Source organism: Nilaparvata lugens, chromosome 8, assembly GCF_014356525.2.
Source record: "Nilaparvata lugens isolate BPH chromosome 8, ASM1435652v1, whole genome shotgun sequence".
In the NCBI taxonomy this organism is placed as follows: domain Eukaryota; kingdom Metazoa; phylum Arthropoda; class Insecta; order Hemiptera; family Delphacidae; genus Nilaparvata; species Nilaparvata lugens.
Genome location: NC_052511.1, coordinates 49,889,565 through 49,904,075, shown reverse-complemented (window position 1 = coordinate 49,904,075; position 14,511 = coordinate 49,889,565). Strand labels below are relative to the sequence as shown.

At 33.9% G+C, this 14,511-nt stretch overlaps 1 protein-coding gene across 4 annotated transcripts in view; it reads right to left on the bottom strand.

The window, feature by feature from the left end:
• LOC111044179 (lysosome membrane protein 2) overlaps positions 1-14,511 on the bottom strand; it is a 224,715-nt gene that overhangs the window by 104,366 nt on the left and 105,838 nt on the right. Inside the window, exon 1 of one of the 4 annotated variants that reach the window (XM_039435001.1) lies at positions 12,020-12,146. The exons of the other annotated variants lie outside the window; for them this stretch is intronic. The gene's annotated coding sequence lies outside the window, so the exon portion shown is untranslated. Of the gene's footprint in view, positions 1-12,019; positions 12,147-14,511 lie in introns of those variants that run through there. 4 annotated transcript variants of the gene reach the window in all.

Sequence of the window (14,511 nt, the reverse complement as noted above, 5' to 3'; positions counted from 1 at the left end):
AACATTGTTGTTGCTATCCTTGTCTATCATATACCAAAGCAGATATCGCTATCCTTTTCTATCTCCCTAACGTTGCCAGCTCATATTTTAACAATGTGGGAATAGTATGACTGTTTAACAGAATATTTAATCTCAATTATGAGAATTTATCACATATTCTCTTGACAAATGTAATATTACTGATCATATTCAACAAGAGAGGACAGTTGATATTTCATCAGATATACCGGAATCTGCTATATTTCAAAGAAGGCAGTGGCAAGGCAGAGAATTGGCCATTGCCATTATAACGTGGACTCCACTATAGGTGATTTATTCGGAAGTAAACTATTGTAGATTAGCCACTAATGGCTTTGTTGGTCGACGACCTTTAACGGTCTATCACACTGACCTACAGAACTGAATTCTACTCCAACCATAATTCTCAACTAATAACTCCGTCTTGATTATTCTTTGCTAACTATATCTGCTCATCCAACTCTGAACGATAATTTTCGTCGGTAATTGTTAAGTAATTGATAGTATCCTTTTTAATTTCCTGAAATCATCTCAATGGTTTTAATGATTATGGAATACTAGCATTGATAACTCTTTAGCGAGTGAGTGAGTATTTTATTGTATTGTTGGAAGAATTTTATTGTATTTTTTTAGAAGAATTGTAAGAATTGTATTGTGATGGTTGGTTATCCTGATAACAGAAGAATTATTATGTTACTGATGAGTAGGTTTCTAGTATACTTCCAGATACTTGCTGTTGTATTATATATCTTGATTCATTATTATATTAAATATATACAATGATTGATTATTCTTCTCGTCACTATTTTTAAATAAATATTCTGTTAATGTCATAAATATGTTAATATTATCACTATGTATTTTGAATTATCAAGTTGGCTGGCAATGAAGTCTTCGGCTACTGGAAACTCAAAGTGTCAGATTCGACATAAGTCGAGTTATCCTCTAACTTGAAACTCAAATATATTGCGTGATGATACTTGCGGAAATGATTCAAAAGATTATCAATAGGACCTTATCTCGGAAAGGATTCAAAAGTCACAAAAGAAGTGGTGAGAAGAGGATGCTACTATAAATTATGGAGAGAGAAGAGATAGAAGAGAATGAGAAATGGAACAAGAGAATGAGATGGAATTGAGAAAGGGAAGTAATAGAAGAATGAGGAAAGATAAGTGATGGAAAACCGAACAGACCGAAAACAAAGGAATGAGAAAGAGGAAGATTAGAACAAGGAAATCGTAGAGAAAGCGAGGATAAGAGAATAAAGACGAAAATGAGAGGATAAAGGGAAAGATGGGTAGAGGATAGAAGCGTTTAAGCATAATTGGATAAAGTGAGAAGCTGAAGGTAGAAAAGATGTATCATCTTGAGGAGGGAAAAAATATAAGCATAGAATAAAACAGCTCAAGTTTAATCCGATATCGGATATAAGATAGAGATATAGAGTAGGAAAGATATAGAATCTGGAAGAGGGAATATTTGTATAAGTATCTCTACTAGCGTGAGAATATTTTGAGTATAATTCATTTTGGAGCTCGTAAAAAGAAAGAGCGGTATAATGTAAAAAATTGGTGGAAAAAAGTTAATGATGAACAGAGCCATAGAGCAAAGAAGGCAGGATATTGATAAGATGAGAGTAAGAGAGAAAGAAGCAAAGAAGGAAGGATATTAATAAGATGAGATAAGAGAAAAAGAGAAATTGATAAGAGAAAATTCAATACAAATGCAGTTTCTCATCCAGGAGGAAGGAGAATAATGGGGAAAAGTGAAAATGAAGACGAGAGTAAATGAAAAGAGAAAAAGAGGAATTGATAGAAGAAAATTCAAAGAAAATCCACTACAAATGCAGTTTCCAATTCAGGAGGAAGGAGAATAATGAAAGAAAAGTAAAAATTTACACGAGGAAAAAGAAAATCCACAATAAGAACAGTTTCCATTCATCAGTATATTGGCACTTGCAACTAGTTACACGAGGAAAAAGAAAATCCATATAAGAACAGTTTCCATTCATCAGTATATTGGCACTTGCAACTAGTTACACGAGGAAAAAGAAAATCCATATAAGAACAGTTTCCATTCATCAGTATATTGGCACTTGCAACTAGTTACACGAGGAAAAAGAAAATCCAATATAAGAACAGTTTCCATTCATCAGTATATTGGCACTTGCAACTAGTTACACGAGGAAAAAGAAAATCCAATATAAGAACAGTTTCCATTCATCAGTATATTGGCACTTGCAACTAGTTACACGAGGAAAAAGAAAATCCATATAAGAACAGTTTCCATTCATCAGTATATTGGCACTTGCAACTAGTTACACGAGGAAAAAGAAAATCCAATATAAGAACAGTTTCCATTCATCAGTATATTGGCACTTGCAACTAGTTACACGAGGAAAAAGAAAATCCAATATAAGAACAGTTTCCATTCATCAGTATATTGGCACTTGCAACTAGTTACACGAGGAAAAAGAAAATCCAATATAAGAACAGTTTCCATTCATCAGTATATTGGCACCTGCAACTAGTTCAGCAAAGCTGCAAACCTGTATAACTAGTTTTTCAACAGTATTTTCTTGTCAGAACTACCTTATAAAAAAATAAGAGCATCGAACTTTAATAGCTTACAACTGTACTAATCATTTCGCGAACATTCACCCTGATTGCACACTCAATGGAATTTGCTTCCAAGATTGTTCCTTGATCATTATCATGAATATTTATCTCTTTGATAAGTTGAATCACGTGAGAATCTAACTATAATTTTCTCAGCTCCAACCGTTCCATACTAATAATGGGATTTTTGCTCTATAGTGAGGTCCAGGTTTTAATGGCAATGGAGAAAGATAGGAGAGCAGCGTTGCCGATTCACTACTTTCTATAGAGCATATCTGATACCGGTGAATCTGATGAGATATTAATTTTTCATTCTTGTTTGAAGTGATAAAATATATAATATCTATAGGTGATAAATTCAACCCTACAGAGACACACTTACTTTATGCTAACACAGTAGACACACTGGGGTGTTTAACACCCCAATTTTATTTTGCATTTTTCTTTGAAAAATATGAAAAAAACAAGTACTTAGACCATTTCCTAATCATTTTTGTTCTAAGTGCATACAGAAATCAAAAGTAAAGCACTGCTTATCAATATTTATACTAATTTTAGAAGTACGTATGTTCCGCCTTAGTGTTGGAGCTCCTAATCCGGTTTGAACGAATGGCTTGATCATTGCCAATGGCAACTTCATCAAAAACTCACGTCTCTTCATTTTATTGCTTTGAATCTCAAGTTGTAGAGAATCATAGCATTCAATCCAATCTGATCCATCATAACATACCACATTCGTAGTGACAATAAAATTAAATCTTTGTAATAAAAGTGTTTGATAAAAGTCCTACGTAAAAGACACTCTGGGGTGTTAGACACCCCAAACGAAGAACAAGATGAGCTGGTGACCTTGTAGAATGCTATTACTGACTGGAAGTGGTGGAGAGTAGTTGACAATACTACAAACCTAATTCAGACTGGGCATAAATTACCAGGAAAAAAAATCCCTGGGGTGTAAAGCACCCCAGTGTGTCTCTTTAGGGTTAAAATCCCTCTATAGAGCATAGCTGACACCGGTGAATCTGATGAGATATTAATTTTTCATTCTTGTTTAAAATTATCAAAATATATAACATATTTTTTTGCTGAGGGTGATGCCCACATGAGTTCTAAGCTTGTGCGTGGGTAATGAGGCGGATGATAATGAGAGATGAGTGGACCTACAGTTTCAGGTGGGCTTCGAACCATCAGGAGGCAATTTTACAACTCATGAATCATATATTCTGAGGAGTTGGCTCTAGCGGTCACCCTCCCAACGGGAGTACCAGGATCATGATACTCAACTTATCTAAGCAATAGATTATCAGAGCGACCACTGAGTCAAACCGCACCAAGGGAGATTTTATTAATGATTCAATAATAAATTCTCATGATTGAGATTGTATATTTTGTCAATTAATAATATTTATACATTGTTGAAAAGCGATCTGACATTACAGAGGTAGCAAAGGATATCGCTATCTGCTTTGTCAAATGATAGACAAGTATAGCAACACCAATGTTACTCGAATACTGCCATTATAACGTGGACCGTACTAATGATAAAATTTTGGATATGAGTGTAGGTGTTAAGGCTGTGCAAAGGCTAAAAATAAACTTTCTACTGGTGATATTTTTCAAAGTTTTCGATTTGTATACTATCAAGCTATCAAAATGAAAAAGTTTTCTCAGGAAAACATTTTTTTCGATCATTATTTTTTGAGATATGAGCGCCTAAAGTTTAAATTTTTGGGACAGAACATTTCAAGTTCGGTAAGAGATAAATCCATGAGATTTAGAGGATAAATTCTTCATGGTATTGTTGATCTAATAAAACAAAAAGTTTCTGAAAACATAAATTTTTGAGAAAGTTTTTCAATTTACTAAAAATGACAAAAATAACTTATGGTTGAGTTATTTTCGGTCAACCCAACTAAAAGTTTTTTTGTCATTTCTATTAAATTGAATAACTTTCTCAAAAATTGATATTTTCAGAAAATTTTTGTTTTATTAGATCAACAATACCATGAAGAATCCATCCTCTAAATCTTATGGATTTATCTCCTACCGAACTTGAAATGTTCTGTCCCAAAAATTTAAACTTTAGGCACTCATATCTCAAAAAGTAATAATCTAAAAAAAAATGATTTCCTGAGAAAACGTTTTCATTCTGATAGCTTGATAGTATACAAATCGAAAAATATTTGGAAAATATCACCAGTAGAAAGTTTATTTCTAGCCTTAAGTTGATCTTCAGTTGACAGATGGCTTCAGATTTACACCGATATTATGGAACTAGATTTTTATTTGGACTGTAGTATAACTTTGAACAGGGACAGCTTTGGGCATAAGCCTGTTGTTTCTTCTCATATCAGTGTAATATTGTACATGACCAAATAAATAAACTCTCTTGCTCATCAAAGATATTGTTAAAATACTCATGTTGCATAATTGACCACGATCTGAGAGAGAGAGTGTGTGAGAGTGAGTTAGTGAGCAGCAGAATGATTTCCTTTCATATAAGATGACTTCCTCTCCACTTCACATGTGCAGAAGTTGAGTGTAGTAGGTCACTCTATTATTCCGAGAACCGATCTCTAGATCACTCTCACCTGTCTCTTGAGATCTCGACTCTGGATTGAAATATGAGCGCTAATCGACTCTACATTACGTCTCTATAAAACATCTCAATGACCTTTCTAACGCAATGAATGAAGCTTCCTACATCTTTCACTGCTCAATCTATCATCAGATTTATCTTTCTTTCTTTTCTATTCGAATTCCTCCTTCATTATGCTCTTTTTTGAATCCTTTCTCCATTATGCTCCTCTGATTTCTTTCTCCTCTTGAATCTTTCACTGCTCAATCTATGATCTGATTTATCTTCCTTTCTTTTCTATTCGAATTCCTCCTTCATTATGCTCTTTTGAATCCTTCCTCCATTATGCTCCTCTGATTTCTTTCTCCATTATTGTCATCTTGATCCCTTTCTCCATTTTTCTCTTCTTGAAACCTTCCTCTTTTATGTCCCTCTTAAAATCTTCCTTCTTCATTGCCTTATTGATTCCTTTCTTCATTTCTCAAAATATCTCTTTTCATTTTTAATTATTTTCTCTTGAATCCTTGATCCATCATTTTCTGCTTCTCTATTCCATTCTTTACAACTACATCTTCCCCCATGCTCGTTTCTCTGTTATCATGTCTTTCTTCATCGTCTTCTGTCGTCTTATTCCTCCAATTTATTGATATTTTACTCATTCTACTCTTCTAAATCTAAAGGAACAGTTTTGGGCAATGTGCCTGTTGTTCCTTTTCCAATCATTCCTTGTAAAGAATGATATTGCATGTATCAATGTATAAGATAAATAAAAAGATATGTCTTCCTCCTTTCTTATCCGTCTTCTTCCTTTGCATAAGAATGAAAAGTCATTCGGATTTTTCACTTCGGAGTTTCCTCTCCATTTCTGACTCTTCAGTTCCTTCGTCACCATTTCCATCATCCATTTCTCTTCATTCTTCATTCTTCATTCATACACTAAGTACATTATCGAAATGATAGGGAGTGGAAAAATAAGGTAACCATTTTGGTATTCCTCTCCAAAATTTAGATAAGTTTACACAGAGTCCAGTATCGGTTAAGTCTTGTAGTTTTTCACTTCACAAAATTTTCACCCCATAAATATATTCACAAAGCAGATTTTTAAATGTGAATACTTCTTTATTCATCCCTGAATGCTCATTTCCTCTTCTGTTAACCTATTCCTTCCTTTCCTTTTTATTCAATAGTTCACCCTTCTCTCTTACTCAACAGAAAGTATTTGATAAGCTCTTTAATCTATCCCTGATATTTTTATTTGCCAGATATTTCCTTCCCATCTAATATTTTCCCCAATTTATCTGATATACTTCCTCTCCTTCTCTTTATTCATAAGTTTTCCTTTTCTCTCTTCCTCAACAGAAATAATCATTTTTCCAAATTCTTAGTTCTTTTTCTATATTGCCATCCTATTCCTCCTCTTCCCAATTCTTTCCCCAACATCTTTTCATATTATCAACTATCTCCTCTTATTTCTTTCCCTTATCAGCCCCAAATTGAAATTGAAATTTATTCTTCCAAAAAATACAATATATTACAATGTAAAATTGAAAATAGTGGAAAATATTGTTTTATACAACCCCTGAGTTACTACAGTGTGGGGTCGTTCATGTTACATATGCATTTTTTATTCTCTTGATTAGTATGGTTACAGTGTTAAACAAAAAATATAAGAATTAAACAAAAATCAAAGGTGTACGTTGATATAATTTGCTAGAAGTTGAAAAATGGATTTAGTACACGAATTTATTATTTCACTAGTAATAATGTTCAATACTGTAATGTTGATCCATTTCAAACCTACAACTTCAACACTGCCCGCTGGAATAGTAGGCGTTTAAGGTTAGTCGCATATTGGGACGCGATGGGACGTGATATGACATGACTCGAGACTGCAGGATGTCTTGAAATCGTGATCAAATTGTAATGGTCACACCTGCTACCTTCGTCCCAATGTGAACATTATAATATGATATAAACTTATCTAGCAGACTCGGGTCACGTCGTGTCACGTCGCGTCGCGTCTCAACATTTGAAAAACACACTTATGGGAATTGTTATTTGCCATATTATACAAAATGTATAGTGGGGAATAATTTTGTACTGTGATATATATTTTCTTTCGAATCCATAATTCCATAATTTCTGTCTCCTTCCACTCTACACACATTATCCGTAATTCCTGCAATCTTTATTCTCTCACCACTTCCCCCAATTCTATTCTCTCTCCTCATTTTTTCTCTTCTCCCCATGATGCACTCAACTTTCTCGACTTGATCATTCATTCAATTGCAACTCGTAATAATTTCCCAGCCAATTATCTTTATGACCTTTCTCTTCCTCGATGTTTTGCCTCCATTAACACACGGATTCTGAGTTGGACATTAGAGGCGAAGTGTACATTATCACTTTTCAGATTATGATTACTTTTTATTGTAATAGAAATAGGAACTCTCACAGAGAATTGGTGCGGACTGCTAACGCATCTAGATAAAATCGCAACCGTCTCTGATATGTTTTTGTCTTAATATTGTTTTTTTTTCATGTCATTTTAACTTGTAATGTGTCTCTTTCCAATTATGTAGAACACGAGCATAATGTTTGTTTGTTGTTCATCTAGAATAAGGTTTCTTGTGGCTTCATTTTTGTCATATTATTGTGAGAACATTTCCCTGGATTTCTACTATTTTCTTATAGGCTAATATATCAATATCGGGGCACCGAGCTTCGCTCGTTCATTTTCTTTATTAATAAACAGAACACAATTCTTTAAAAATTATCGTGTTCATATTTTACAGCTGGCTATACGTCAGCTTATGAATTTCGAGGATGAGATATTTTGATTTTCCACAGACGCACTTTTTTACTATCCACAGACGACGAAAGTTTCAGCTGTTTTTCCAAGAATGGATTATCATTTTAATGTCGTTCAGCGAATTTTCCCAGGGATGAGAGCTAGTGCAATCGAATTTTTATATCATAAACCTACTATGTTCCAAATTTCGTGAAAATCGTTTGAGCCGTTTTCGAGATCCGTTGGACATAAATAACCATAAATAAATATAAATAACCAAATATAAAAATACAGAAATTGCTCGCTCAATATAATAGGATATCTTCTATATTCTCCTGTTATACTGTAATGTTTTCTTCTTCATTTATATATCTACTTCAACCCACCTTTAACTGGTAGTTGATACAATCTAATAACTCTCAAATCCATTCATTATAATCTTCATCATCATCTCAATTCTCACGCACAACTCCAAGACATAATAGTATAGACTTCAGAATAGTTTTGTGCCAAGCCTGTTGTTCATTTCCGATCATATTTTATATGATTTGTAATAATTCTATCCACAAATGAATAGATAAATGAATAAAGACATAAATGATCATCATTCTCAGAGAAAAACTTCTCCGAGATATAGAGACAAACAGAGATAAACTACTTACTTCTCCTACTCATTATCAGAAAAGGGAACGGTTTAGCTACTTCAAGGGTTTCAGGGTCATAAGTAGCTCACTATTACTAGTAGTTCTGAGAACAGTAGACCTCACGCAGTGTTCTCATCCACAAGTACCTGATTGAATCTATAGACCTTATGGAAATACAGCAATAGACTGGCTTCTACACACATCTGTGTAATCACTTGTCAGCTGATTTATGATGAATAATTCCATAGTCTGATTTTTACTCTAATATTGGCGTATGAAGGAGGCTCCTTTTTCCTCTTATATTATCCTTGAAATGCAAAATTTCCAAAAACCTTGTATATACGTCGACGCGCAATTGAAAAAGGAAATGGAAAAGGAAAAGGAAAAAGGACATACCTGTCAAATTTCATGAAAATCTAATACCGCGTTTCGCCGTAAATGCGCAACATATAAATATTTAAACATTCAAACATTGATCCTTATCTCGGTCAAGAAGGAATCCAGTTATAACTTCTACATTTGATACTTCTAACTTGTAATATAGCAGTTCGGAATGAAACAAGGAACCATCATCTCTAAAACTGTGTTTTTTAATAAAAATTATGGAGGAGTTGCTCCACATCAACATTCTGTATTTATCAAATTTTTGTCTATTTCAAATTCTACAGAATAATTATCGTATTTTCCTGTAGTTTTTATAAATCAGTTCTGCAGAAATAATCTTCTTGTCCCTGTCTTATGGTAATGATCCGTTTCATGTTATATGATTTATGAAGGTAGAAGAATCGTAGCATTCTACGTATCATGAAATAATTGATTTTTTATGAAAAAATCTCTATACCTCTACTGGAATGATACTCTATGGTAATGAGCCGTCAAGCTATGTTCAGCAATGCGAACGAATTAGAAGAATCATAGCATGTAATTAACTAGTCTTTATTGTAGTCATATGGGCCTATTCTTTGTTAGGATTGTGTTAGTGTTAACTGTGTCTGTTCACACTTGGTTTAAAACAATGATATCCTGAAAAACCACCCTAATTTGTTACAGCAAGTGAAAAAACTCATCCTTGATACCATTCGATTAGGACTTCCGAATATTATCAAAGAATTAAGACTATTTCAAGATTTTTAAATTACGATTCCAACCCTAGCCACCTCTAATACAAGGCCCCGGCCTACGATATTGCAACGTCGCAGTGTAGGCCTACAATCTAATACTTGATTGGTGAAAAAGACTTAGAATAATACCAGCTGATCTTTTTCAGCAATCATGTACTAGATTCTAGGCCTACACTGCGACGTTGCAATATCGTGGGCCAGGGCCTTGTATTAGAGGTGGCTATGTTCCAATTAAAATAGGCGTTTTAGCATTTTTGACGTATGTTGCACATTCTTTCACAAATATATAATCTTGAATGATCTGGAGAGCGAAATTTTAAGAGATATCATCGAACTAATTATACACAAATTTAGTAGTCTATTGAAATGAATATATCATCATAAACATAAGTTTATGATGTTGTAAACTTAGATAATATTAATCTAAACAAGTATTCAAATTCTCAACAAATTTCTGTAGAATAAAACATTAGAGATGAAAACAAAGTATTCAAATTCTCAACAAATTTCTGTAGAATAAAAGATTCTATGTAAGAAGTCTGCGCATATAAATGTGAAATTACATGAAAATACTATCTAAAACACATTGAGGTAGGCCTACTTCACTTCTTACAGAAATGTTGATACGATACTATATAATTCTTTACAATACAATTCTTGATTCATACAATAAGTACATCATTAAAATAATAGAGGGAGAGGAAAAATAAGGTAACCTTGTGCTATTCCTCTCCCAAATTTAGATAAGGTTAAAGAAAGTCCGAAATAGGTTAAGTCTTGTTGTTGATCACTTCACAAAATTTTCAGTCCTTGATTATTTCCACAAAATAGATTTTCAATTTTAGATGCTTCAAAACCAAACAAAGAAGAGATATCCTATACTATTAAAGGAGTAGCTTCTGTTTAGATGTTTATATGCTTGTATTTCACCGGATCTGAAAAACGGCTTTAATGATTCTCACGAAATTCAGAACAAAGTAGGTTCATAATATAAAGATTCGATTGCACCAGGTCTCATCCCTGGGAAAACACGCTGAAGGACATTAAAAGGATAATTATTATTCATCCTTGGAAAAACAGCTGATAATAATTATATTTCGTCGTCTGTTGGTGATGGAAGTGAGTGAGCGAGTTCAAGTGTGTGGGACTGGGTCAAATTATGACTCAGCTGTTGAACTTTTGTAATCATTCAATCAGGTACTTAGTGTCGGTTGCAAAAAACCGGGTTATTTTCAATCATGATTAATTCCAGTAGATCCATCTTTTTGAAATGGTCTTCTCTGATTTGGTTCACGTGAAGTTAATCAGGATTGAAATTTAACCGGCTTTTGTGCAACTGGGCCTTTGTGAGGGAAATTTTTGCATTCCTCTGGGAATTAATCTCAATTTACTGTTATTAGATAGAACATTTCAGTATGAATGTTATTATAATTTCTTCTTTCGTAATAAATTTCTTATACTTGTGTATTCCAGAGCGAATTCAAGTGTGTGGGTCTGGGTCAAACTTATGACTCAGTTGTTGAACTTTTGTAATCATTCAATCAGGTACTTAGTGCCGGTTGCAAAAAACCGGCACGATATTTTCAAATTATGATAACTAAAATATAATAATATACCATCATATATGATGCATACATTAGAATAACTTTTATTGGATAGAGGATAATAAAAAATACTCGTTTAGAAAAGTTGGCTTCTGCTATTGGTAGAGAAGTACTTCTCCGTACTTGTTGAAAAGTACTTATAAAGTTCTATTCCAGTTAAATTTTTATTTCAAAAAGGTCTATACTTATTTCATGCAATACTTATTTCACAATCATGTATATTACAGTATAAAATAAGACACATCGCTTGGTTAGTGATTGAAAGATGTTCAAAGATTCCTCTATTAAAAATAACATCTCATTATAATACTTATTTCACAATAATGTACGCAACGGAATATATCAGACATGTCGCATAATCCGACTTTGCTACAACATTCAATACGTAATCTCAGGGTGTAAAAACTGAGGAGTGCCTTAAATTCTCTTGTCTACCTTCAGACAAATACTGAATAACTGATGGTAAACACTAGATTTCCCACAACATTCCCAGAATCATAAAATTTACCAGCAATATTACAAGGGAAAACAAATGATAAACACTGAATCCCAATGATATTCATTCCCATAACATTTAGCAAAACTATAAAACGCTCAGAAAATATTACGCGGCAATTTCAAATCGTAGTTATTCAACTCACTTACCTCGTCACATTCGGCAAACAGAAATTTCTAGCACAGGGTCAATAAAATACGCGGAAGTTTGAACAAACGTACATGATTTTGTTGCAAAGTAGGTAAAGTGTGTAAAGTGTAAACTTCCACTAAATGTCACGTCGAGTGAACTGCGGGTTGGTACTGAATGATCGGAGAAGTCTTCAGTCAACTGTAGTAAATAATCTGGCCTTCCCCAACATGAGAAAGTGCTAAGTCACAGAAGTCAAATTGAAAATTCGTTCCTGCCAGATCCCAAATGTGCCATTAATTCTTGATTTTTGGTGATCATCATCATCAACCTTGGTTTAGTGACGTGCGAAGCTTTGCACTGATTTGAAACAATTAGGGAAGTGATATGAGTTTTTTTGGCAATAATAAATACAATTTGAAATCAATGCTTCTCACCCAACCATAGATGACAGTGTGAAGTGAATCCTACAATATTACGGTATGAGTAATCAATCCTATCTTCTCATCAGAGATCAGATCTAATTGGTGGGTGATATTGGTGATTTTTAATGTGTAAAATGTTCTTGGAAATATCAATCAGGATCGTAACGATTATTGTTTTGCTTGATTGCCAGTCAGCATTGACGAAGGCTGATGAAAGTGATTCACAATTTTTTTTTTTTTGGAGGTCAGTTGCCGCATTTTATGGATCTCTCGAAAACATTTTGTTTTGTAATTATTGGTTCGAGCAATTATTGTACATGGAATTCTGATAGATTTGGTACTGGGGATGACGTTGTACTGCCTATGGTGAGATTCACTTAGAACAAGAAGAAGAAGAAGAAGAAGAAGAAGAAGAAGAAGAAGAAGAGAAAAGAAAAAGAAGCTGGAGAAGAAGTAAAAAAAATGTTCAAATTTGCTCCTATCACCTGAGCGAATTCTCCAATCAACACCATAGGTCAGTCACAACTTACAAACACCTACAATAGATTTAACATCTCTCTCAACAAATAAAGTACTCAATCAATCAATCAATCAATCAGCGACCACATAGTACAAATTGTATTATGTGTATTATTGGTCATGTAATTGGTGTATTATTGTAAATTTGTATTATGTGGTCGCTGTTCTCTCTATTGGTGGTTGTCTAACGGTTCTCAAGACCATATCTGAATGCTTGGGCGTGTCTCGGCCAATGACAGTAGAGCTCAGCCTTTATTGGTGAACGACTATGGCCAATCGTAGCGATCCACCCACACTTTGTATTCTGCAGCTCAATGTTTAAGCTTCCATTTTACCAGAGATTGATGATTGTGTAACTACCGAAACTTGTATTTATAATTATTTCAATGAACGAGTAGTTTTGTGAAAATATCACATTAATATTACAATAGGAACAGAAAAATAAGGTAGCTAATTTGAAATGTGGATTGTTGAGACATGAGTTGAAATTCAGCAATAACGCCGGGAGAATTAAGGCAAGCCAAGTAATGGCAAGAAAAGATAGAATTAAGAAGATATTCCATGGTTGTTTATGGTCCAATTGTCAATTTAAACTCATGCCGATAGTTCTAGTTGTTGTTTTTGATGAAGCTATGTGACGCTGGTGGCAGTCTTTCTCATACTGTGCCATTCTTACATTCTCATCCCAAAAAAAAACTAATAATAACAGACAGTAGTCGACAGTAATTGGATTGAGTTAACAAGAATCGGCTTGAAAATTGGAACATAAAGTACGTATACCATGGGTTATCTTCTTATGCTATCTTTACTCTATGGTAATATTGAGTGAGGTCCCCCCAACTCTTCATAAGATTATAACCCTAAAAATCTGGTGTAGCGCACTCACACATCTTTCCTTGCCGTTATGAAAATTGATCACCTGACGCTAGTGTTCCCGCGCATCTCAAGTCTACTATCCAAAGATTTGAGCCAGCTGGTGACAGGGCAATAACGCTGTAGACACACGAGGTGTGCTATCTCTTTATAGTGAATCATTTAATAGAATCAACAGTTTGCAATCGGATAATCACATTTTCTCGAATTTCGAGCTTATTTTCAATTTTAGGTGAAAATGTTACAAAACATTAGTTGTAAAGATTTTCATGCTCAATCTTTTCCACTTGAAATTTTTGGTTTAAATTGTATTTGAAGCCTGATAATCGAGAATCTAAAATCAAACTTTGCATAGATGGGGGGAGCTCCTGAAATTTTTTAATATATAGGACTTGTGGCAGTTGATAGAGCTTATCGATGACTATTCCAGGTATAACTTCAATCGAAATCGTTGGAGCCGTTTTCGAGAAAATCGCGAAAAACCCTGTTTTTGACAACATTTTCGCCATTTTAGCCGCCATCTTGAATAGCATTTGATCGAAATTGTTCGTGTCGGATCCTTATATAGTAAGGCCTTACGTTCCAAATTTCAAGTCATTCCGTTAATTGAGAGATGAGATATCGTGTACACAGACGCACATACACTCATACACACACACACATACAGAACAGACCAATATCCAAAACCTCCTTTT